Source organism: Acinonyx jubatus, chromosome C2 (genome assembly GCF_027475565.1).
Source record: "Acinonyx jubatus isolate Ajub_Pintada_27869175 chromosome C2, VMU_Ajub_asm_v1.0, whole genome shotgun sequence".
Lineage (NCBI taxonomy): Eukaryota > Metazoa > Chordata > Mammalia > Carnivora > Felidae > Acinonyx > Acinonyx jubatus.
The window spans coordinates 120,604,617-120,627,712 of record NC_069384.1 but is presented as its reverse complement, the minus strand read 5'-3'; positions in this window follow the sequence as shown (position 1 = coordinate 120,627,712).

The following is a 23,096-nucleotide window of genomic DNA, read 5'->3' as shown; positions in this document are numbered from 1 at the left end:
AGTTTGCAGGGTTCCAGACTAGGGAGAGCAGAGAGGGGAAACCTGATTGGATGGCAGATTCCATCCAACTCCTAAGTCTTTAAATATAGTGATCAGAATATGCGCAGTACCACAGTTGCTGGATCGTGGGGTATTGTACATTTAACGTGACTAAGCTCTGCCTGTCTGCAACGACAGCCTGCCACCTACCAACTATGCATGAGGGCTGCAAGAGCCCCATGTCCCTACTAATACTTGACAGTGAAGGACTTTCGGATGTTTGCCACTTTCATAAAGTAATATCTCTTAAAAATATAAGTGAATGAATGAATGAATGAATGAATGAGTGAATAAATAAATAAATAAATAAAGTGATCAGACAGAAGGTAGGAGCAATGTGAAAGAAAATGAAGTTTTGAATTTCACAAGATTCTTATGGACATGTGTTACCTTCTAGCAACCCACCTCCAGTTTTTTATTTTTTTTATTGTTATTTTTTAACATTTATTTATCTTAGAGAGAGAGAGACAGAGCATGAGTGGGGAAGGGGCAGAGAGAGGGAGACAGAATCCGAAGCAGGCTCCAGGCTCCGAGCTGTCAGCACAGAGCCCGACGCAGGGCTCGAACCCAGGAACTGCGAGATCATGACCCTAGCCGAGGTTGGACACTCAACCGACTGAGCCACCTCCAGTTGGGGCACTGAGTGCCCCAACCCACCTCCAGTTTTCATGGAACTTCCCAGTACTACTAATCCATGGGATTATGTGGGGCTGGCATTCAGGGAGCATGTTGCCTCCTACTCCACAAGGCCAGCAAGGAACCCTTGAAGAGTGATCAGAGCATGCCTAGTCACAGCCATGTGAGGGAACTGCTGGGCATAAAAAGGATCTCTTTCTTTAAGAGATCTTTAGCTATAAGGACTCTGTGAGCCTTAAGGTATTGGAATCATCTTCCTACTTAAGGAGAAAAGGCTTGGTTTTTTAGTCACTATTATCAGCTACTGGTTAGTGTTGGACATGGGATAAATTAAAAACCCTAAGACAGCTTCTTCTGCTTCTTTTAAAAGTTGTATCTTTGGGGCGCCTGGGTGGCGCAGTCGGTTAAGTGTCTGACTTCAGCCAGGTTACGATCTCGCGGTCTGTGAGTTCAAGCCCCGCGTCGGGCTCTGGGCTGATGGCTCAGAGCCTGGAGCCTGTTTCTGATTCTGTGTCTCCCTCTCTCTCTGCCCCTCCCCCGTTCATGCTCTGTCTCTCTCTGTCCCAAAAATAAATAAACGTTGAAAAAAAGAAATTTAAAAGTTGTATCTTCAAAGCTTTCTCGTGTGAAATACTGTTGATTCAGATCTCACTTTAAGTTTATGCAATGGATTTTTTTTTAATGTTTATTTGTTTTTGAGAGATAGGGGGTATGCAGAGAAAGGGAGAGACAGAAGATCAGAAGTGGGCTCTGTGCTGAGAGGGGAAAGCCCAATGCAGGGCTGGAACTTACAAATGGTGAGATCATGACCTGAGCTGAATGGACATTTAACCGACTGAGCCACCCAGGCGCCCCTGCCATGGACTTTTTTTAAACCTTAAATTCCGGTTCAACTAGTCCAGTGATTTTTTTTTTTTTTTTATATATTACACTCTAGAGTTACACTCAGAAGCTGCCCTCAGGGTGCAGGTCCCAGCACTGTGGCCCTATAATTATGTGCTTTGGGACCTTCTGTAAATAATTGCCTTGGATGGGGTCCAAGAAGCTTTTTATTGAGCTCTGGTGTGTACAAAAAGGTGTCTCTGTGACATGTCAGTGCATTTGTTTGCTTAGTGAGGACAGAGGTCACCAAAGCCAGGAAAAACCTAGAAACCACAGCATCTAACCCCATCACTAGGTGAAAATCAGAACACTTTGCATACAACCAGATGCTTTTGGAGTTTCTTATGCCTCTAGTTACTAATATGCTATTCATATAAATGGAATTCTTTCTGTTGCAGGTGACAAAAACTCAAATCAAACTAGGCCCAAGGGGGAACTTGATGGTGTCTTATATGAACATGTCAGGGAAATCCTCAGCCATGACTGGATCTGGATGTGGGAACCTCTCTCTGTCTCTAGAAGGTCTTGTCTTCTTCCTTCCTGAGATTGCCATGTTGTAATTCTGTTCAAGCCTCTCAGGCAAATACAAGCCCAGCACTTACTTGGTCAGGACACACCCAGAGAGTGCTATGCCATCTGGAAAGTCATTCCCCAAGCCAGGAGTGAACAAGTGCAAGGGGACACAGGTGGTGACACACCACGGATGGGGTCACGGGAGTCATCTGTCCCAACAAAAGGAGGAATTTTATCATTGATATTGTTTAGAATTGCCTGCACTCATGATGATAAACAGCTGCCTGACTGAGTCAGTTTTTGGTACTGCTTTGAAATTATCTACACGCAGTGCTTCATTCTTGCACCCAGGCCACTGGCTCCCACTGCCCTGGCTTTGGCTCATGTAGGAGTCCCTCCTCTCACTCAGTACATTTCCCTGATGGGCTTACCAGTCCACAACTTCACCTACCACCTCCTGGCTGGTGGCTTCCAAATATCTCCCTCCCCTGCCAGCACACACTTTCACTTACATCCCACTATGTCTGAAATGAACTCCACCTTGCCTCTCCCCTCCGGGCTTCTGATCTCAACAAGATGCATGTCTGTTCCAGGCAGCTAAGAAAGCTCTCCAGAATGCATGGGCTGCATCCTTAGTCATTATGACAGTCAGCAAAAGCCTCCCTCAAGCTGCCCCTACTTGAGGGCCTCTCAGAGACAAGCCCCTGTGCTGGACATACTCTGGGGCTGACTGAATGTGACCTGACATTGACATCAAGTTGTCTGTTCATGTATCTCCTTCACAAAAGCCCAAGACCCGTGGAGCCTATGATCTCCCCCAGGTACTTCCCAGACACCCAGACAAAAAAGGGAACAGAGTGAGAGTCTCATTCCAAGAAGTCCCTTTTTTCCCTTTTTTCCCACATGGACTCCTGCTTTTTTTGGTGCTCAGGCCTATAGGAGGCATTCAAGAATGCCTAAAGAGGTTCTCTGAGTGGCCTCCCACATACAGCTGGCAGGCCCTGAGCCCCACGTGGGGTGGTGGAGGCAGGGTTTGGGGGATACGGAAGCCCCACAGAGTTCAAGCATTTCTGAAATTTATCTCCAAACCTCACCCCATATACCAGAATTTCAGTAATTTATTTGGATTTATTTCCACAACATCACAACCTTTATTCCCCAACCCTGACAAGACTAGTCCACACATGATATTCATTAAAATGTTTACCAAATGCCCGCAGTCTTTTTTACATTTACACACTCACCTTTTCTTCCCCAACACCCTGTGAGGGCTGGAAGAGTGATTTCCCCATTTTAGACAAAACGAAATTAACATAACTTGGCTATCATCCCATAGCTGGCCAAGTGGGGGAGCCAAGATCCACACCCAGACCTATGCTCCAAGATCTCATACGATGCTCACTGGCAGGGAAGGATGTCAATACCCCGGGCAGGGCTACTGACAAGATGCCTCCCCCACTGGCCTGTCCCAGCAATCAAATCAACACACCAACAGAGTCATCCCTTTGAGTAACAGCTGAATTGTTATACATTGGCTGGTGTGAATTCATTATCAGATTGCCTCCTGAGATTATAGGACCAAGGATGTAGGCATCTTGCCAGGAAGAAAAGGATACTTTTCTAGATACTGGCAGGCTGCCAAATGCTGTCTGGAAAAGGGGATACTTGCAAAGTGGGCCCTCATGGGGGAATCAGCACCTTAGGACATGGGAATTTCTAGAGTAGAACCAGAACCAGCAACAGGACATTGATTTGCCTTCTGGCTGTGTCTGGATTCTCTGCCTCCACAACAGGGTCAGAGGTCAAGGGCAGGCATCATCCCTCTAGCTGCATTCACCTACCTGAAATCCTACAGCTAAGTGTGCTCAGCAGAGGGACAAACACAAGGAAGGACAAAAGAGATTCCATATGAGGTTGTCAGTTACACTGGTGCTCTTCCCTAAAGCTGCTGACTTTTCTGACTTCACCATGATCTTAAAGAGACATCAGTTCTAACTACGGTTCATTCAAACATTCCCTGAGGACTCCATGCTGGATTCTAGGGAGCCAAGTAGACACAGATCTGCCTTTCAGGCCATAACTGATTTTCTAGCCTCTTCTAAAATCCCAAACTCCTTGTCAACTTGACCCTAGAGTTTCTTAGCCTAGGATTCATTGGCTCCTGGAAGAAATCAATGGAACTTTCATATTTTTCTTTATGAGTATGACTTTTTGGGGGGAATAGTCCCTTCCTTGGCTTCACCAGACACCCATGAAAGAACCCACTGCTTAGGTCATTACCAAGGCACTGCTGCAATGTTATTCTTCCGCAGAAACTTCCAATAATACATACTGTGCTGGAAATCCCTCCCATTTGCTGCAGCAGGTTCTATAAAGGGAATGAGGGCATGAATTAACCAACCCTGCAGTTATAAGTTTCTCTATATAACTTACTTTTTTAAATGAGGACTAATTTTATTCACATTCGGTAACAGGAAGCTGGAGCTGTCAACACCGACGTTTATACATGTCATAAAGGCCCTAAAATAGCACTTGAAGCCAGTCACTAGATTCCATAAAGCTGATGCCTTAATGGAACCATTCTTCCCTTATTACAAAACAGTCTCCACATTGATAAACATGTTGTCATCTGTGGCAAAGAAACATGGGTTTAGGGTTTTTTTAAATAGTAGCACTGCTGTCTCTCAGGAAGAACTATTTACATTATATTTTCAGATTAATATTAGTTGGGTATATTTTAAGTGGTTTTAAAGGGTGAGAGCCTGTTTTCCTCTGCAGAAGTAAGATTAATTCACACTGTTTTAAGGAAATGAATCCAATCTGATCTGATGGCTTCCCTGCTGGTTGCTAGCAGTACTGAGGGTTTTAGCAGTTCATTTGGAAACTCAACAAAATCATAGCAAGTGAAATAACACAAAATTTTATATGCAAAGATTCCTGATAGCATCTGTACTTAGCTACTTTGCTCCCTCCTCCTTCCCTTTTTTCCCCTCCTGAAAGTTTTTGAGCTCATAGCAGGGGATTCACTTTGCAGCCAACCCCCCAAGGATACTTGATATCTTGAACAGCTTTTAAGCAATTATTGACTACTGGGTTGGGATTTACTAGAGGCACTTAGGAAAAGACTAAGATCTAACTGTGAAGACAAGACTGACACAAAATAAGTAGAAGGGAATATAAGATGATAGGTAATTAAGTATTAAATTAAGTTCTGACTCAAAGTGCTATCTGAGTTTAGAGAACAGAGACGGCAATGTTGGTTTGATTATTGTGATAGATTTGAAATAGAGGTAAAGATCAAGTTGGACCTTGAAAGAAGATGGTAGTGATAATATTAATATTAAAACCAGTGCCCTTAGAGGGGGAAAAATTAAGTAAATAAATAAAGTACCAATTTTCACAACCTATTTCCAGCAAATACTTTCTTTGTATGAATTATCTCATTTAATCGTCAGAATGACCCATTTCACAGATGAGAAAACTGGGGCTCAGAGAGGTTAAAGACCTTGGCCAATGATGGAATCAGGTTTCTCTGCAACTTAAGCCCATTTTCTTTCCACCACACCACATGTACCAACTCCCCAAGATGCGGGACACAGCACTCTTCCTCTTCTCCTGATGACAATTCTTTTAATATTTTGGAATTGTAAATCTTGAGTAATAAGCTTCAAAAAGAGCCATACTCCAGCTGCTCCTAGACTCTCAAAAGGTAGACATGTTTTGTTAACTGAGTCAGAGAAGACCCGGTCATTCATCTGGCTCAGAGGGTGTCCCAAATTCCCTAAGGAGTGGGGTCAGAAGGAGGGAACTTCTACAAACTAAAAACAAGAGGTAGGAGGCCAAAAGGAAAACCCTTACTCCCCAGGTAGGAAGAGGCAAGGAAATGTCTAGCTTTCTAAGAAAGGTGACTGACCCAATGCTATGGAATTCTGGATAAAGATGAGGGGCCCAAATGAAACCATTGGATGCCTGGGAGACCAAGTCTGCATGGTATTACATCTCGGATCACAGATGTCAATCCAGTTTAAGCATAGGTTATGTGGTACCAAGCCTCCCAAATAGCCCCAATGATCCCATCTCCTTGATTTTTTTTTAATTTTTTTATTTTAACGTTTATTTATTTTTGAGACAGAGAGAAACAGAGCATGAGCAGGGGAGGGGCAGAGAGAGAGGGAGATACAGAATCTGAAACAGGCTCCAGGCTCTGAGCTGCCAGCACAGAGCCCGACACAGGGCTCGAACTCACAAACTGCGAGATCATGACCTGAGCCGAAGTCGGACGCTCAACCGACTGAGCCACCCAGGCGCCCCCCCCCATCTCCTTGATTTACACTCTTGTGTATTCCCCTCCCATAGTGCACCAATGTTGGTCTGTGTCACAATAGCATTGATGGAAGTGATGGGATCTCACTTCTGAGATTAGATTATACAATACTGGCTTCTATGAGCTCTCTTCTTCTTTCTCCTCCTCCTCCTCCTCCTCTTCCTCCTCCTTCTCCTCCTCATTCTTTTCTCTCCCTCTCTTTCCCTGAAGTAGGCTACCATGTTACAAACATCCGTATGGAAAGGCTACATGGTGAAAAGCTTGACAACAACCATGCAAGTGAGCCAAGAAGCATATTCTCCAACCTGAGTCAAACCTTAAGATGACACTGGCCTAGGAGATGGCTTCACTGCAACTGCATGAAAGATCCTGAGTCAGAACCACCAGAAGCTAAGCTGCTTCCAATTCCTGACCTCAGAAACTGCATGAGATAATAAATATTTCCTATGGTAGGCTGCTAAATTCTATATTAGATCTTAGACAGCTGATACAGAAGAGGACAGGCTTTAACAATCAGGCAAACAATATGCTCCTGATCAATACAGCCCAACAGAGGAAATGAGCTGTTTGATTCTCCTTCCTCCAGGTCCCAAAGCTCACCCCCTTGTTCTTTGCTTCCACACAGGCTATTTTCTCTGCCCAGGGCATCTTTCCCTACATGTTGTCCTGTCTGCCCTTAAGAACTGGGTTCCAACATCACCTCCTACAGGAATCTCCCCTGATCTCAGCTTGCCAAACTGTTCTGTCTTCTAGGACCCCATTCTTCCTCCCCACCCCGTGCTTACCTTTATCACAGCCATGAGTTTTTATGCCCATTCAATGTGTCTATCCACTCCACTAAACTGTGAGCAACTTGAAGGCAGAGCTGATCCCAGCATCTAGCTAAGTACTTGGCACCTAATAGGTACCCAGGAAGGTTTCAAGGGGCTTCTGGAAGCTCAGATCTATAGAAAGCTCCTGGAGAAGAGAAACACTCAACTGCAAAGCAAATGGTGACTGGTCTGAAGAGCAAGGAGAGAATCTTTGGGACACACAGGAAAGGGACTTCCTCCCAGAGAAGCCAGGGGGCAGTGCAGAGATCAAGGCAACTAGGCTGCCTGCCTCAGAGTGGAAATATCAGAGTGAGCTGAGGAGAGTGACTTGGGGCCCAAGGCCTGAGACTGGGAAGCCAGCTCAGGACAGGACACAGCATCCAACCAGAACTGGACATCAGGCCAGCCCCATTGACCTTGGCCTAGAAGCCAGACATTCTTTATTTAGGAGCCAGACAAAGCAACCACGAGGGAAAGGAGCCAGGGCCCAGGTGTGAGATCAGCAGGGTCAGCCAGTCTAATCTGGGACTAGGCTTTGGTTAATCAGAAACTAGGTTTCTAGGGGCGCCTGGGTGGCTCAGTCAATTAAATATCTGACTCTAGATTTCAGCTCAGGTCATGATCTCACGGTTGGTGAGCCCCACATTGGGCTCTGCATTAAGAGCACAGAGCCTGCTTAGGATTCTCTCCCTGTCTCTCTGTTGCTCTGTCTGTCTGTCTCTCTCTCTCTCAAAATAACTAAACTTAAAAAAAAAAAAAGAAACTAGGTTTCTAGAAGTAAGACAGTGGGGGAGGAGAGCAGTGCGCAGGAGTTTTGCAGTTGTTTCCTTTTTAAAATTTAATTGGAGAAAACAGTTCAAACTTACAAGAAGGGGTTTTTTCCTACATCATGATCAAGACACAGGAGTAAGGAAGGAGGATATCCTGGGGATGGAAATCTTCCTCAATCCCAGCGCCACCCTCGTTAACCTGGATTGGCACAAACACCATACACCCAAGCATGTGAGGTCATGATCACTAATAGCAGTGGCAACAGTAGTAGCCCACTGGTAGTCTGACGCCCAGGTGGGGCACTGCACATAGCACAGATGGGATATGCTCTGTTAATATAAATCACTTCCTCCAGCAAGCCACGCCCTCTGTGATGAACCTAGCCCAAATCCAGTTCCTAGCCCCAGTCCTCAGAACATATATGCCCTTATATCCCACATCAGGCTCAGGTTTGAGACCACCTAGGTCTGTATTAACACACTCAGAGTACTTTAAGAACAAGAGAAACCAGGTTGTAAATATTTACCCTAGTTTGTCATTTGTTTTCTTCCTTTGTACATGATATTTCTTTGCACTATAGAAAATCGGCATTTTTAGAATCAAATTTATCAGCCCTTTCTTTTATGCCCTCCAGGTTTTGTGCCATGTTTAGAAGAGCCTCCTCATACCCAAATTACATCTTTTTTGGAGTCTCCCATGATTTCTTCTAAAATGTTTATGGTTTCATTTTTACAGTCAATTTTATTGAGATATAATTACATACAATAAAATGCACCCGGCTCAGCCATACAGTTCAATGAATTTTGACAAATATATACAGCCAAGTAATATACAGCAGCCATATGAGTAAGAGTATTTCCATCACCTGATTCATTTCCATCCATTAAGTTTCCTCCACTGAGTCTTTGTCCCCTTTACAGTTAATCAGCACCTCCAACCCCCACCCCGGGCAATCATCCATCTGCTTTCTCTCCCTTTAGATTAGTGTTGCCTATGCTACAATGTCATATTAGAATTGTACAACATGTCCTTTGATTCTGGCTTCTTTCACTGAACTTCGTGTCTGTGAGATTTATCCATGTTATTGCAAGCATTTTCTTTCTTCTCTATTGTTAAGTAGTATCTTATTGTATGGGTAAACCACAATTCATTTATCCTTTCACCTGCTGGGTATTTTCCAGTTTGGAGATATTATGAATAAAGTTACTTGGCTTAGTGTTATTTTTTTCTGATAATTTCAATTTTTAAAATGTTTTTAAAGTTTATTTATTTTTGAGACAATGCAAGAGACAGAGTGAAAACAGCAGAGGTGCAGACAGAGGGAGACAGAACCTGAAGCAGGCTCCAGGGTTTGAGCTGTCAGCCCAGAGCCCAACACGGGGCTCCAAACCACAAACTGTGAGATCATGACCCAAGCTGAAGTCAGACACTTCACCGACTGAGCCACTCAGGTGCCCCTAATAATTTCAATTTTTAAATAAACTTTATTTTTTAGAGTAGTTTCAGGTTCACACCAAAACTGAGCAGAAAGTAGAGAATTCCCATATACCCCTGACTCCACACATGTACAACCTCCCCATTGTCAACATCCTCCGTCTGAGTGGTACATTTGTTATCATTGATGAACCTACATCATCTTTGTCACCCAAAGTGCATAGTTCATGTTCAAGTGCATGTCAAGGTTGTGCATTCTACGGGTTTTGACAAATGTATAATGACCTGTATCCACCATTATAGTTTCACTGCCCTAGAAATCCTCTGTGCTCTGCCTATTCATCCCTCCCTCCTTCAACCCATGGCAACCACTGATCTTTTTAATGTCTCCACAGCTTTGGCTTTTCCAGAATGTTATATAAATGGAATCACAAAGTATGTAGCCTTTTCGGATTGTTTTCTTTCACTTAGTAATATGCATTTAGGATTCCTCCATGTCTTTTCATGGGTTGATAGGCCATTTCTCTTTAGTGCTGAGTAATATTCCACGCATGGATGTACCACAGTTTATTTATCCATCACCCACTGAAGGGCATCTTGGTTGCTTCCAGGTTTTGGCAATTAACTAAAGCTGCTATAAATATCTGTGTGCGGGCTTTTGTGAGGACATGTGTTCAGTTCTTCTGGGTAAATACCAAGCATGATTGCTGAATCATGGGATAAGAGTATGTTTAGTTTTATAAGAAACTGCCAAAACGTATTTCAAATAACTGTACCATTCTGTAGTTCTAACAGGAATGAATGAGAGTTCCTGTTGAACCACATCCTCATTAGGATTTACAGTTGTCAGTGTTTTGGATTTGAGCCATTCTAGTAGGTGTTTAAAGGTATCTCGTTTTAATATGTATTTTTCTGATGACATATGACATTGAACATTTTTCATATGCTTACTTGCCATTTTGATATCTTCTTTGGTGAAGTGTCTGTTCAGATCTTTTGTCCATGTTTTCATCAGATTGTTCATTTCTTATTGCTGAGTTTTAAGAGTTCTTTGTATATTTTGAATAAGAGTTCTTTACAAGGTATACGTTTTGCGAATATTTTCTTCCAGTCTGTGGCTTGTCTTTTCATTATCTTGATTTGGCTTATCTTTTTGTATTTAAATCTTTGATCCAATTGGAATTAATTTTGATCTAAGGAATGACATTGGGAGCCCAAGTTTTGTTTGTTTTTAGCAGATGGGATAATCTGGTAAGCCCAACGTGAAATTGTTTTGAAATGCCACTTTTACACTAAATTCTTATATGTATTTGGATCTAAAAAACAGAATGCTTTTAAAAGTCTGTACCTGGTGATTACTTAAAATAAGAGGTGTTTATACACTTCCTAACGCTTCTCCAAATATGATAAGGTATACGCATGTGTTCACCATATCCTAGAGTTTATTGCAAACAGCGGTTGTATAACCACTCAGTGGGGCTCCCTGAGAACAGACACCATTAGCTTGGGAGCTCCTTGAACTTGTCTACTCCCTCAAACTGATCATTCTCTACATGCAGCAATACAGTAACCTCCTCTTCCAGCAGGCTAGGTAACACAGTAAGAAGTTTCCTCCTCCATCAGGAGAAAGGGCCTTTTTGATCCTATTTGGTGAGAATGCCTTGGGGCAGAGGCTGTACCACCTTCTGAAAATCACTGGATACCTGCCCAAGACACCAGCCACTCCTTCCTCCTTGTTGACTATTTCTTAAAACTATTCCTGGCCCTGGGACTCCCTGAAGAGAAGGTGGCAGTGTGTGCTGTGGCCAAGTAAAAATAAAGACCATTTCTGTTTGGTGTCCGTTGCTGACATTCCTCCTGGCCAGCAAAAAACCACTTGGGGGTGGAGAATGGCCTCTCCTCACCCACAGCCAGGCAGCTCTGGTTAGGCACACTTTACCCTGCTCAGTGGCCCCCACAGGATGAGGAGGTCTTCAGCTAGACTTCTCTACGTCCCATAACCCACTTCCTCCAGGACTGCCTCTGCTTTCCCAATATTGCTGGCTATAGTCCTTCCCTTCCTAGGCTTCTCTCTCCTTTTCTTTCCCTTTGACCGTTTTTTTTTTTTTTTTCCTTTTCATAAAAATAAGCTTGCAGCTTTCCTCAGGAGGGCTGAAGAATGGAGCTGAGTAGAGAATACTCTGGGTAGAGTGATTATCTCTGGTGGGACAGAGCAGAGGATCGTGAGATAGAACTCCGCTGCAAACCAGAATCGGAGGGGGGCTGGGGTTCAGTACTTTCAAGACTGCCACAAGTCAAAGTTACTCACCGCTCCCTAGACATTGTGTTAGCAAGAGTTCATGATTAGTATTTCATTGAGAACAAATTAATAAGACATGCAATTAATTGTTCCCTTTTAGCAACCCTATCTTCCTAAAGGCCTGTAGCCTCAGGACTCCACCATGGGGCTCACTCCACCGGCAGATCAGGTGGGCTCAGCTGTTCAGAGGAGATGAAGGAGCCAACACCTCTCCCTGAGCCCAACAGTGAGCAGCGGGTATGGCCTTGGGAAGGCCCAGGGGAAAGAGCTGGGTACTGCAGGGTATCAGGAGGGGACTGGGAGAGCGGAAAGTGTATTACCAGCTTTGATGCTCACCTGTGGTTTCACTAAAGCCTGCATTTCTCCATCTCTACAAGGACGGTAGCAAGTCCATCTCACGGGATTATCTTGAGGATGAAATGATACTGCATATAAAGCAATTATCTGCCACACAGTAGAGGTTCAATAAATGGAAGTTAGTATTCCAATCAAATTATCCAAGACTCATTATCCAAACACCTTGTTTTATACTCATGGAAGGTGCTTAACAGCACCTTCTACTCACTATGATGACTCTCGGTTGAAAATCACATTTTTATAAAAGGTATCATATACTTTCTTCCTCCTCCCCATTCACTTACTCCTCCCCTCCCCCCAGCCTACTTATTACTCCTCTGACAGCCCTCTGTCCAAGCCACCACCTCAATAACCTTCTAATACGTTTCCTATTTCTTTTTTTGCCTTCCTTGTATCCAGTTTCCACATTAGAAGAGTGATATTTTGAAACTGAAGACTGAGTCCTTGCACTACTGTGCTTAAAACCCTCCAGGGGGCTTTCACCTCAATTAGGCTAAAATCCTTGCTGTGACTTACAATACCTACTGAGCTGGCCCCTGGCCATCTAGCCAAATTCATGTCCAAACAGTCTTTCTGTGCTCATTCTGCTCCTGCCCCACTGCCCCCATTTCCCCTTAAACTCACTCAGGGCCTTTGCACGTGCTGTTCCTGAAAGGGCACTTCTGCTATGGGTTGATTGTGTCCTCCCAAAATTCACACGTTAAAGTCCTAACTCCCAGTACCTCAGAATGAGATTGTATTTGAAAGATAAGATCTTTAAAGAGGACATTAAAGCAAAATACAAGAAGAAAAAAAAAAAGGCAAAATTCAGTCATACAGGTGGACCCTAACACAATATGACTGGTATCCTTATAAGAGATTAGGACACAGACACACACAGACTAAGGGACAATCATATGAGAAGTCAGCCATCTGCAAGCCAAGGAGAGAGGCCTCAGAAGAAACTAAACCTGCCAACACCTTAATCTTGGACTTCAGGCTTCCAGAACTGTGATAAAATAAATTTCTGTTGGTTAAGCAACCCGGGCTGTACTATTTTTGTTATGGCAGTCCTAGGAAACTAATACAAACCCCCATCTTTACATGACTGGTTCCTTCTTATCACCCTCAGTTCTCAACAAATGCCATGTCCCCAGAGAGTATGTCCATAGCCACTCAGTCTAAACTACGTTTTCCCATCATTTGTTTTTCTTCACTGAAAAATTTCATAGTACAAAATTATTTTATTTGTTAACAGCATATTGTCTAGAATAGAAGTCCAGTCAGAGCTGGTCCATTCAGTGTCTTGTTGCACTGCTGGGACAGTACCTGGCACAGAGCAGGCACATGGAAAATATTTAGTGAATGTCCACGATGTCAAGTGCCAAAGAGGCTACAAAGACAAGTATGAAATGGCTCCCAACCTGGAGAAGGTGGTCTCTATGGTGTGCCAGGAATCCTGCCGCTCAGGGAGTGCATGGGCTTGAGGAATGGACAGGGCATGATCTTCAGAGGCCAGTACAGCTGTTCAAGTGTGGGCAATGCCAGCAGTTTAGCTGGCCTAGAAGGGCCTGTGCCTGCAGGAAGAGGTGGGAGAGCGGGAGGGAGAAGTAGATGTGCCAGGCTAAGGGAGCTGAGGCTTCCTCTCCCCACTCCTCTTCCTCTCTCTCTCTCTCTCTCCCCTTCCATCCCTCCCTCTCCCTGATAAGGAGGGAAAAAAATAAATCCAACCAAATGGATGTGTTGTGAGAACAGAATGAGGTAATATATGTGAAACATCCACCCGTGTGTTGGGTCCCTAACTGATAACAATTACTTGACTCTAAGTTAGTTGCATAACTGTAATAAACATTTCATTACTTGGACCAGAAAGGATGGTGTACCATTTCTAATCCACACTCCCAATTCCACCAGTTTATCACTTCTTCGATGACCTACCTATTACCACACACATCTAGCAGCTCACCACTACACTGTTTGTATATCCTGTCTTTGCCAATGTAAGAGTAGAATCATGCATGCACTTAATTTATAGGAATCAAATTATAGGAGCAGTGGATGCACTCAAGCTTGAAACAATCACATAGTTCAGCGAAAATCATTTTCATAATTTCAACTCAATTCCATTGTGGTTGGAGAACATAATTCACATACCTTGAGTCCCCTTAAATTCTTCCAGATATATTCTGTTAGCCTAGAACCTGGTCTTTCTGGTAAATGTTCCCTGTGCACTTGAAAAGAATGTACATTCAGCTGTTATTGAGAGAAGTGTTCTATACAAGCATTCTATGCAATTAGTGCAAGTGTGTTGAGAGTTCAAAGCTGCATACCCTTGCTGAGTATACCCTGTCTGTCTACTTGTTCTATCAATTATTTAAAGAGGGGTACTGAAATCTCTCTGATTGTAATTTTGTATTTGCCTATTCCTCCTTTGCAGTTCTAACAGTTTTTTGCCACATGTATTTTGTAGCTTTATTTTAGCTAAATAAGAATTTAGGACAGTTATATCCTCTTGATGAATTGACTGTTAATCATCATGAAATGACCTTCTTTATCCCTGATAATATTCTTTGTGCAGAGACCTACTTTGTCGAATAATACAGCTCTTCTGCTTTCTTTTACTAGTGTTAGCATGGTTTATCTTTTTTTTTCATCTTTTTGCTTTTAAGATATTTGTGTATGTTATATTAGTGGGTGCTTTAGGGCTTACAGTGGACATTTTTAACTTATCACAGTTTACCTTCAAATGATGCTATCCTCTTCCACATATATGTAAGAAACCTATAATAGCATATTTGGGGGCATATTTTCCTGCTTCTTTGCATGCCTGGTAATCTTCGATTGATGCCAACACTGTAACTTTTATCTTGTTGGGTGTTGGTTGTTTCCGAACTCCTATAGATATTTTTGACCTTTGTTCTGGGATGCATTTAATTACCCATAGTTTAGTCCTTCCATTGCTCACTTTTAAGATGTATTATGCAGGACCAGATCAGTGTTTAGTCTAGGGCTACTTCCTCCCCACTATCTTCCCCACTTGTGAGTCAAGACTCTTCCGAGTACTCGACCCATCACCCCATGATCCATGAGGTGTTCCACCGTGCTGATGGGAATAGGCACTATTCCTGGCCCTGCAAGAATGACAACATGATGTTCCCTCTAATTCTATGAGATGTATTGCCTCCCTCAGGCAGTCTCCTCATGGGATTAATACTCAGCTGGAAATTTAAGGAGGACCCTCTGGAGTGTTTGGTACTCTGTGCTCCACACTCTGGCTGCCTTGGTCTCCCTCAGTCAGGAATTCTCAGCTCTGTGTCCTCGATCCAGGGAGTCTGCCAGCTGTGCCTGGTTTTCCTCTTCCTGTGGTATAGCTACAAACTCTCTCCAGGCAATAAGCTGAGGCAATGACATGGCCTGCTTTGTTTCCCATCTCTCAGGAATCATTGTCTCCCATTGCCTGATGTCAAGTATCTTAAAAATCACTGGCTTATATATTTCTCCTGGTTTTTAATGATATTTCTGATTCTTGGTACTCCCTCTTGTTTGGAAGGAAGTCTTACAGAGCCAAAATTATGGAAAAGCTGTGAAAACAACTTCAAGTATTTTCCAATCAATGACAAGATGAAAAACACACTGTTTAGCTGTGGCCAAGAAACTGGATGGTGACAGTCTCACCGACATTCTGGAACAAGACGTTAAAGGATTAACTGAGGACAGAGAGAAACATTTTAAGTCTAAAAAGTTCTTAGTATCCTGTATTTCCAGGAGATGTAAGGGCTTTTCCAAGGTAATTCTGACTATGGTGTGTGGGGCTTCCCTACCAGCACTGATCATTGATCCTAAACCCAAGTACAATGGGACTCCCCAGTCCTGTTCTCCATTTCCCTTCTGTTCACTCAACTATTAAACAACCTAAGAGTGTATGGCCTGGAGTAGAGGCTGGAGAAGTGAAAAGCTGCTGAACCTGTTCTTCCCACCCCAGGCTCAGGGGAATTGGCCGCTTGTGAAATAAAGCTGTTATCACTCTTCACCAAACATTTGTCAAGAGCCTCTTCTCAGAGCATTACTGCCAAACCAGAAATTTATCCTTTTAACTTCTGGCCCCTGACCCTAGGTACTGACTTAGTGCTAACTTCTTCCCAGGTACTATAAGGGAGAGATAATATCAAGTACTATTTTGGCTCTGAGGACCGAAAGACCAAACTAGCATATGTGAAACCATTAAAGAGCTCTCTAAGCGTATCTTAGATTTTCATTTCCAGACTGAAAGGGCCCACTGGGTACCCAACACAATGAATGTAGGAATCCCACCACCATCCTGGCACTTTGTCATGGAATTTCATGAGAAAGGAAAGACCCTAAAGGTTAAAAGAGCAAAAACCATGTTATACATAAAAGACCAGACGTATAAATGGAGTCAAACTTCTCAATATTAGCCCTGGAAGCTAGAAAATGATGGGGCAATGGCTTCAGAAGTCAGAGGGGGGCACCTGGCTGTCTGGGTGCGTAGAGCATGTAACTCTTGATCTTGGGGCTGTGGATTCAAGCCCCACATTGGGTGTAGAGATTACTTAAAAATAAAATCTTGAAAAGGAAAAAAAAGCCAGAGGGAAATGATGTTCAACCCAGAATCCCATACTTAGCCAAATTATCAAATGGGAAGATAAAATAAAAGCATGTATTATCATAATAATACTTCCTATATACCTTTTTCTTTGGTAGCTGCTGAAGGATGTACTTTAGCAAAGTGAAGTGGCAGATAAAGAAAAAAAAAAAACAAAAAACAAAAAACATGAGCTCTAGCAAACAGGTAGGGGGCTGTATAAATCCCAGAATGACAACTGGCAGCCAAGAGAGCTACTAGTTCCTGTTGAGGCAGGAAGATGGAAGAATCTAGGAGGGAGGTAGGTCTTCAGAGGGAGCAAAAAAATGGGGTTGAAAGACTGCTATTTAAACATTTAGAAAATAAGATTTCTAGGCCATCAATAGATGTGATGTAGTATGTGAAAAACATTAAGGATAGGTATAGAAAATTAAACCAGTGGGAGAAACATACAATTGTTAACTCCAAGAAGACAAAAAAGTTGTACAAGAAAAACATGTATGCCATTTGGCTTTGCAGGGGACAAAATTGACATAGTCATAATAAGATAATTGCAGAGTTAACCGAAAGACCATGATTCGACTGGGAAGCTGCAACAGGGACAACAGGGCAGGGTTGAAGAGGGGGGAGGCAGAAGTGGAGAGGAGCTAACTCTGCATCTGTTATAACAAGAGGGTTCAAAATTAATCAACCAAGAAAAACAACATGAACTGCTATCATTGAGAAATATGGAACTGAAGAAAAAGACTTGAAAGTGGTTAGCTGTAGGAGCAAAAACGAGACAAAATTAAATGGGTCAGGAACCTGGTGTTTGTCATTGTAACTTTTCTAACACTGTATTTACTTTATAACAGCCATGTGCATTGCTTACATTACTTGATTTTGAAAAATATTTGTAACATGAAATTCACCATTTTAACCATTTTTTAGTGTACAATTCAGTGGCATTAAGTACATTCGCATTATTATGCACCCATCACCACCATCCATTTTCAGAACTTTCCAAACTGAAACTTCATACCCACTAAACACTGACTCTCCAATCCCCTCTTCCCTTAGCTTCTGGTAACCACTCTTTCACTTTGTTTCCCTAGGAATTTGACTATTCTAGATCTTTCATATAAGTGGAACCATACCATAATTGTCCCTTTATGATTTTTTTTCATTTACCATAATGCCATCAAGATTTATCCATGGTGTAGCATGTGTCAGAATTTCCCTTCTTTTAGGGATGCCTGGCTGGCTCCGTTGGTGGAGTGTGTGACTCTTGATCTTGGGGTTGTGAGTTTGAGCCCCATGTTGGGTGTAGAGACTACTTAACAATAAATCTTAAAAAGGAAAAGAAAATTTCCCTCCTTTTAAATAAAGACTGAATAAATATTCCATTGTATGTGTATATCATATTTTGTTTTTCCATGGTTAAAAAGAAAGCCACAGACCCAAAATGGTGCCACTTAGACCCAGTTCCCAAACCAAGGCTTGACACACTATCTAATTAGTTTCAACCTCCCCGAGAAATGGAGTCTTAACCAGACAGTCAGGAATTTTTCAGTCAGGGTCAACCAGTTTGCCACTTGGGCCCTCTCCACTTCCCCAAAGAAAGATGAGGTCATCAGCATAAGACCCTTTGCCTTCCCCCCCTAAGGGAAAGCCACCTTGTCTGAAACAATCCTCTTCTTATGCTAATAACTTTCTCACCCCCACCCTCCTTCTACAAAAACCTTCCATTTTGTACATTTCCGTGAAGGCCCCTGTATTGGCACGATGGGATGCTGCACAATTCATGAATCATTTAATAAAGCCAATCAGGCCCTTAGAGTGTAGTCAGTTGAATTTTTGTTAAACACCATTCATCTGATAATGGACACTTGGGTTGCTTCTACCATCTGGCTGTTGTGAATAATGTTGCTATAAACACTGGTGTCAACTTCCCTATTTGTTCTCTGCTTTCAATTCTTTCCGGTATGTACCTAGAGGTGACATTGCCAGAACATATAGTAATTGTATGTTTAAGTTTTTGAGGAACTGCCATAGGGTTTTTCACGGCAGCTGCGCCATATTACACTCCCGCCAGCAGCGCACAAGGATTCCAGTTTCTCCATCTTGGCTAACAGGTATTTTCCGTTTGTGTTTTTTTATTTTTATGGTAGCCATCCTAATGGGTGTGAGGTAGTATCTCACTGTGATTTTGATTTGTATTTCCCAAATGATTAGTGATGCCGAGCATCTTTTCAAGTGCTTATTGGCCATTTGTATATCTTCTTTGGAGAAATGTCTATTCAAGTCCTTTACGTATGTTTTGAATTGAGCTGTTTGCCTTTATTACGTTGTAATCAAAACAAAGAATTAATGTTAAAAGCAAGATCCTTTCCCTCCCCAAAAAAAGCAAGATCCAAATGCCAACAGGAAAGTTGGATTTCGAAGCAGGGACCCCTGGTAAGGCCCTTAGATGGATTCTTAAATGGGAAGTGGGGTACTTCTTCCATATTACCACAGATTGTTGAAGTCCCAGGCATTATCCAGACAAAATTTAAAAAGTGTGTACCCTTATCTCAACAAAATCTGTGCAATTCTTTGCAAGTTCTCCTTGCCTTTCTAATACCCTTGTCTTGGAGGGTAGGAAAAATTGGATTTTGGTTTGTTTGTTCTTTCCAAGCCTCCTGGGACACATTCCTGAACTGCACCCTGAGGGATAGTGTTTCCTACAAGCAAACTCTTGATCTATTCTGGGTAAAACCCATTTCTCTAACCTCCTTATCTGTCTCCAACACAAGCTCTGCTTTCATGAGAAGGACCTTTTATCTCTGAATGTAAGTGTTACGCACAGTGCGTAATGGAAGTGGTGCTCGGTGGGAGATCAAACCTGCATGAGGGGGGCAACTGCTCTCATGACTCTCTATCTGGGGCTCAGATGTAAGAGCACATTTGTCCTGTGGGCACCACCTCTTCGTAAGTTCCTCTAAAAGTTCCCCACTCCTTGCCCTTTTGGAGTAACTACAGCTAACATTCTCAACCAAAAACACAATTGAGATGGTGTAGAACAGAGGATGAGCTTACAGCCTCTGAAGTCAGACTACCTAGATTTTCATCCCAGCTCAGCTACTTGCTGTTGAGTCACCTTGACAAATCCTCTAACCTTTCTGTATCTCAGTTTCCTCATCTACAGACCTGTCCCTCATTAGGTTCTAGAGAGAATTAATTTAAGTACACGTGAAGAGCTTGCAACAATGCCCAGCACAGGACGAGTGCTGCAGAGTTCGGCTCTTCTGAGATGATTGCCATCATGGCATAGAGTACCTAGAAGGGCACTCGCTGAGCTCCTACCAATGATTTCTTCTGAGGAACGGGATTTAGGAAGGGAGGTTGAGGAGAGGATTTTCATTTCTATTTCATGAACCTCTGTATTGTTTGAATTTATTACTTTTTATTAAAAGCAAAATAGGAAAATAAATTAAATGCCATCTGGCTAAGAGAATGTAAAAATATCTCTCCCAACTTCCCACTAAAATAGTTAAGAAGGTACAGAGATTAAAAGAAAAAAATCCTGGAAGTGCCTGGGTGGCTCAGTCGGTTAAGTGTCCAACTCTTGATTTCCACTCAGGTCATGATATCATAGTTCATGAGACTGAGCCCCGTCAGGCTCTGGACTGACAGTGTGGAGCCTGCTTGGGACTCTCTCTTCCTCTCTCTGTCTCTCTCTCTCTCAAAAATAAATAAATAAACATTAAAAAAAAATCCTGGGGCACCTGGCTGGCTCCGTCAGTAGAGCATGTGCCTTGTGCGGTGTGAGTTCAAGCCCCACCTTGGGGGTAGAGTTTACTTAAAAAAAAAAAAAAAATACTATCCAAACATCTAAAACTAATGTTGCCCAGGCCCTTGGCTGGCTCAGTTGGAGGAACATATGACTCTTGATCTTGGGGTCCTGAGTTTGAGACCCAGGTGGGGTGTAGAGATTACTTAAATAAACAAAACTTAAAAAAATAAAATAAAGCTAACGTTGCCAATCCAAGGCTCGAAACTCATACAAATTGGCTGTACCTACAAGACCAATAAAATCTAAGTGTGTGGGGGCCAGGGAGGCTGGCATCGGTGTTTCATCCATGCTCCTCCACTCTCCCACAAATTGCTACTGAGAACTTTTCTTTAGCCCATTAGTAATTAAAATTCGAGGTCAGTACCAATCAGGAAATAGAGTAGCAGTGCTCTCTACAGTAAATTTATTTGTTCGTTTTGAGATAAGTATCCTGTTGAGGCCACCCCTTCCCCATCAGTTTCTCTTTCTAGATTCAGTTAAAAACTACAACTCCCAGAAGTCCCCTGGGAAGGAATAGGGAGGTTGGGGGAGATGAAACGTGATCTTAGCCCCACTCACCCTGCCTTAACATTCTCCTGGAAAAGCACCTGGAAGCTCAAGAAACCTCTCTGTGCTGGTCTTGAAGGAATCACTTGAAGGCGTGCTCTAGTCAACAGGAGCAGGCAGATGGCAGTGCTGTGAAACTTCAAGCATGACAGGCAACTCAACCCCGGATCCCCACAAGAATGAGGACCTCTGCAACCACACGCAAGTGGGCGGTGCCAACGTCGTATCAGCCTTAAGGCGCAGGGGTCAGAGTCTCCTTCCACGATGGCATCTGAAGGAAGTTCAAAAGCAAAGGATCACATATGAACTGTTATTGCCCATAAAGGAAATAACTGTTACACATAAGAGTTCTGGCTCCCTCCTCACCAGTTATAGAAGATTCATTAAATGTAATTGACATTCACTATGTCAAAAACAGGCAGCTAGAGCTATTGTCTTAAAAGAAATACATCTAAAATGGTGCAGTCACTTTGGAAAATAGTGGAAGGTATTCAAGGGTTTAAACATAGGGCTGTCCTAAGATCCAGCAATTCCACTCCCAAGTGTATTACCGAGAGAATTAAAAATGTATGTCCGTGCTAAACCTTGTACACAAATGTTCATGGCAGCATATTCGTGATAGCCAAAAAGGGGAAATAGTCCAAACAGCTGATCAGTTGAGAATGGATAAACAAAATGCGGTATATCCATACAAAGGAATATTGTTCAGTTGTAAAAAGGAATTAAATACTGATACGTGCTACAACACGAATGAACCTTGAAAACATTATGCTCAGTGAAAGAAACCAGACACAAAAGGCCACATATTGTATGATTCTATTTATATGAAAAGTCCACATTAGGTAAATCCAGAAAGATGGAAAGTAGATTAGTGGTTGCTGCAGGATAAGGGAGAGGAGAATGAAAGTGACTGCTAACAAGTGTAGGGTTTCCTTTTGGGTGAGCAAAATGTTCTAGAATTAGATAGCGGTGATGGTTGTATGACTATGAAAATATACTAAAAACCACTAAATTATATACTTTACATAGGTGAAGTTTATGGCATTGTAAATTATACCCCAATAAAACTGCTGTAGGGGTGCTTCAGTGGCTCAGTCCGTTAAGCATCCTACTCTTGATTTTGGCTCAGGTCACCATCTCGAGGTTTGAGGTTCGTAAGCTCAAGCCTCACATCAGGGTCTGTGCTGAAAACACAGCCCCACAGCCCTCTGGCAGTGAGTGCGCTCTCTCTCTAAATAAATAAATAAACTTAAAAAAAAAAAAACTGCTATAAAGAAAGAAATGGTCCCCAAATGTTACTGAAACAGTTTTGGATAAGTATGGCTGGGTGGCAATTTTTATTTCTACTTTTCTAGGTTTTTTTTCCCAAAATGTCCCCCCCTCTAATGGGCAGTGATTACCAAGTGAAGATCTGGAATCGGACAGATCTAGCTGGATTCAAATCCAAGTTCCTTCTGAATTAACTGGATAATCTTGGGTAAACTACTTAATTATTCTACACTTCCGGCTCTTCATGAAAAATTGGGGTGATATATTGCTTACCACAGGGGAGTTGGGAGAATTTAATAAGAGAATGCTGTAAAGTGCTTAGATCAGAGCATGGCATATTAGTAAGTGCGCAAGAAATATCAGCTGCCTTTTTTTTTTAAGCTTTTTTATTTTTTCAAGTCATCTCTATGCCCAATGTGGGGCTTGAATTTACCACCCAGAGATCAAGAGTTACATACACACAGAGCCTAGTGGCTCAGTCAGAAGAGCATGTGATTCTTGATCTCGGGGCTGTGAGCTAGAGCCCCATGTTGGGTGCAAAGATTAGTAAAAATAAATAAATAAACTTTACAAAAAAATAAAGTTTAGTGTCTTGAATATCTTCTAAAAAAAAAAAGTTACATGCTCTACCAACTCAGCCAGCCAGGCTCTCCCTGACATTTCCATTATTAAGAATAAAAGACAATAAAATAATACTAAGTTTTACAGATAGTGCTTTTATAGCACTACTGTAGATGTTTTACATATTTTAATGTATTTAGTCCTTACAACTCCCTTGTAAGGTAGGACACTCTTATGCCCATTTTACAGATGAGTAT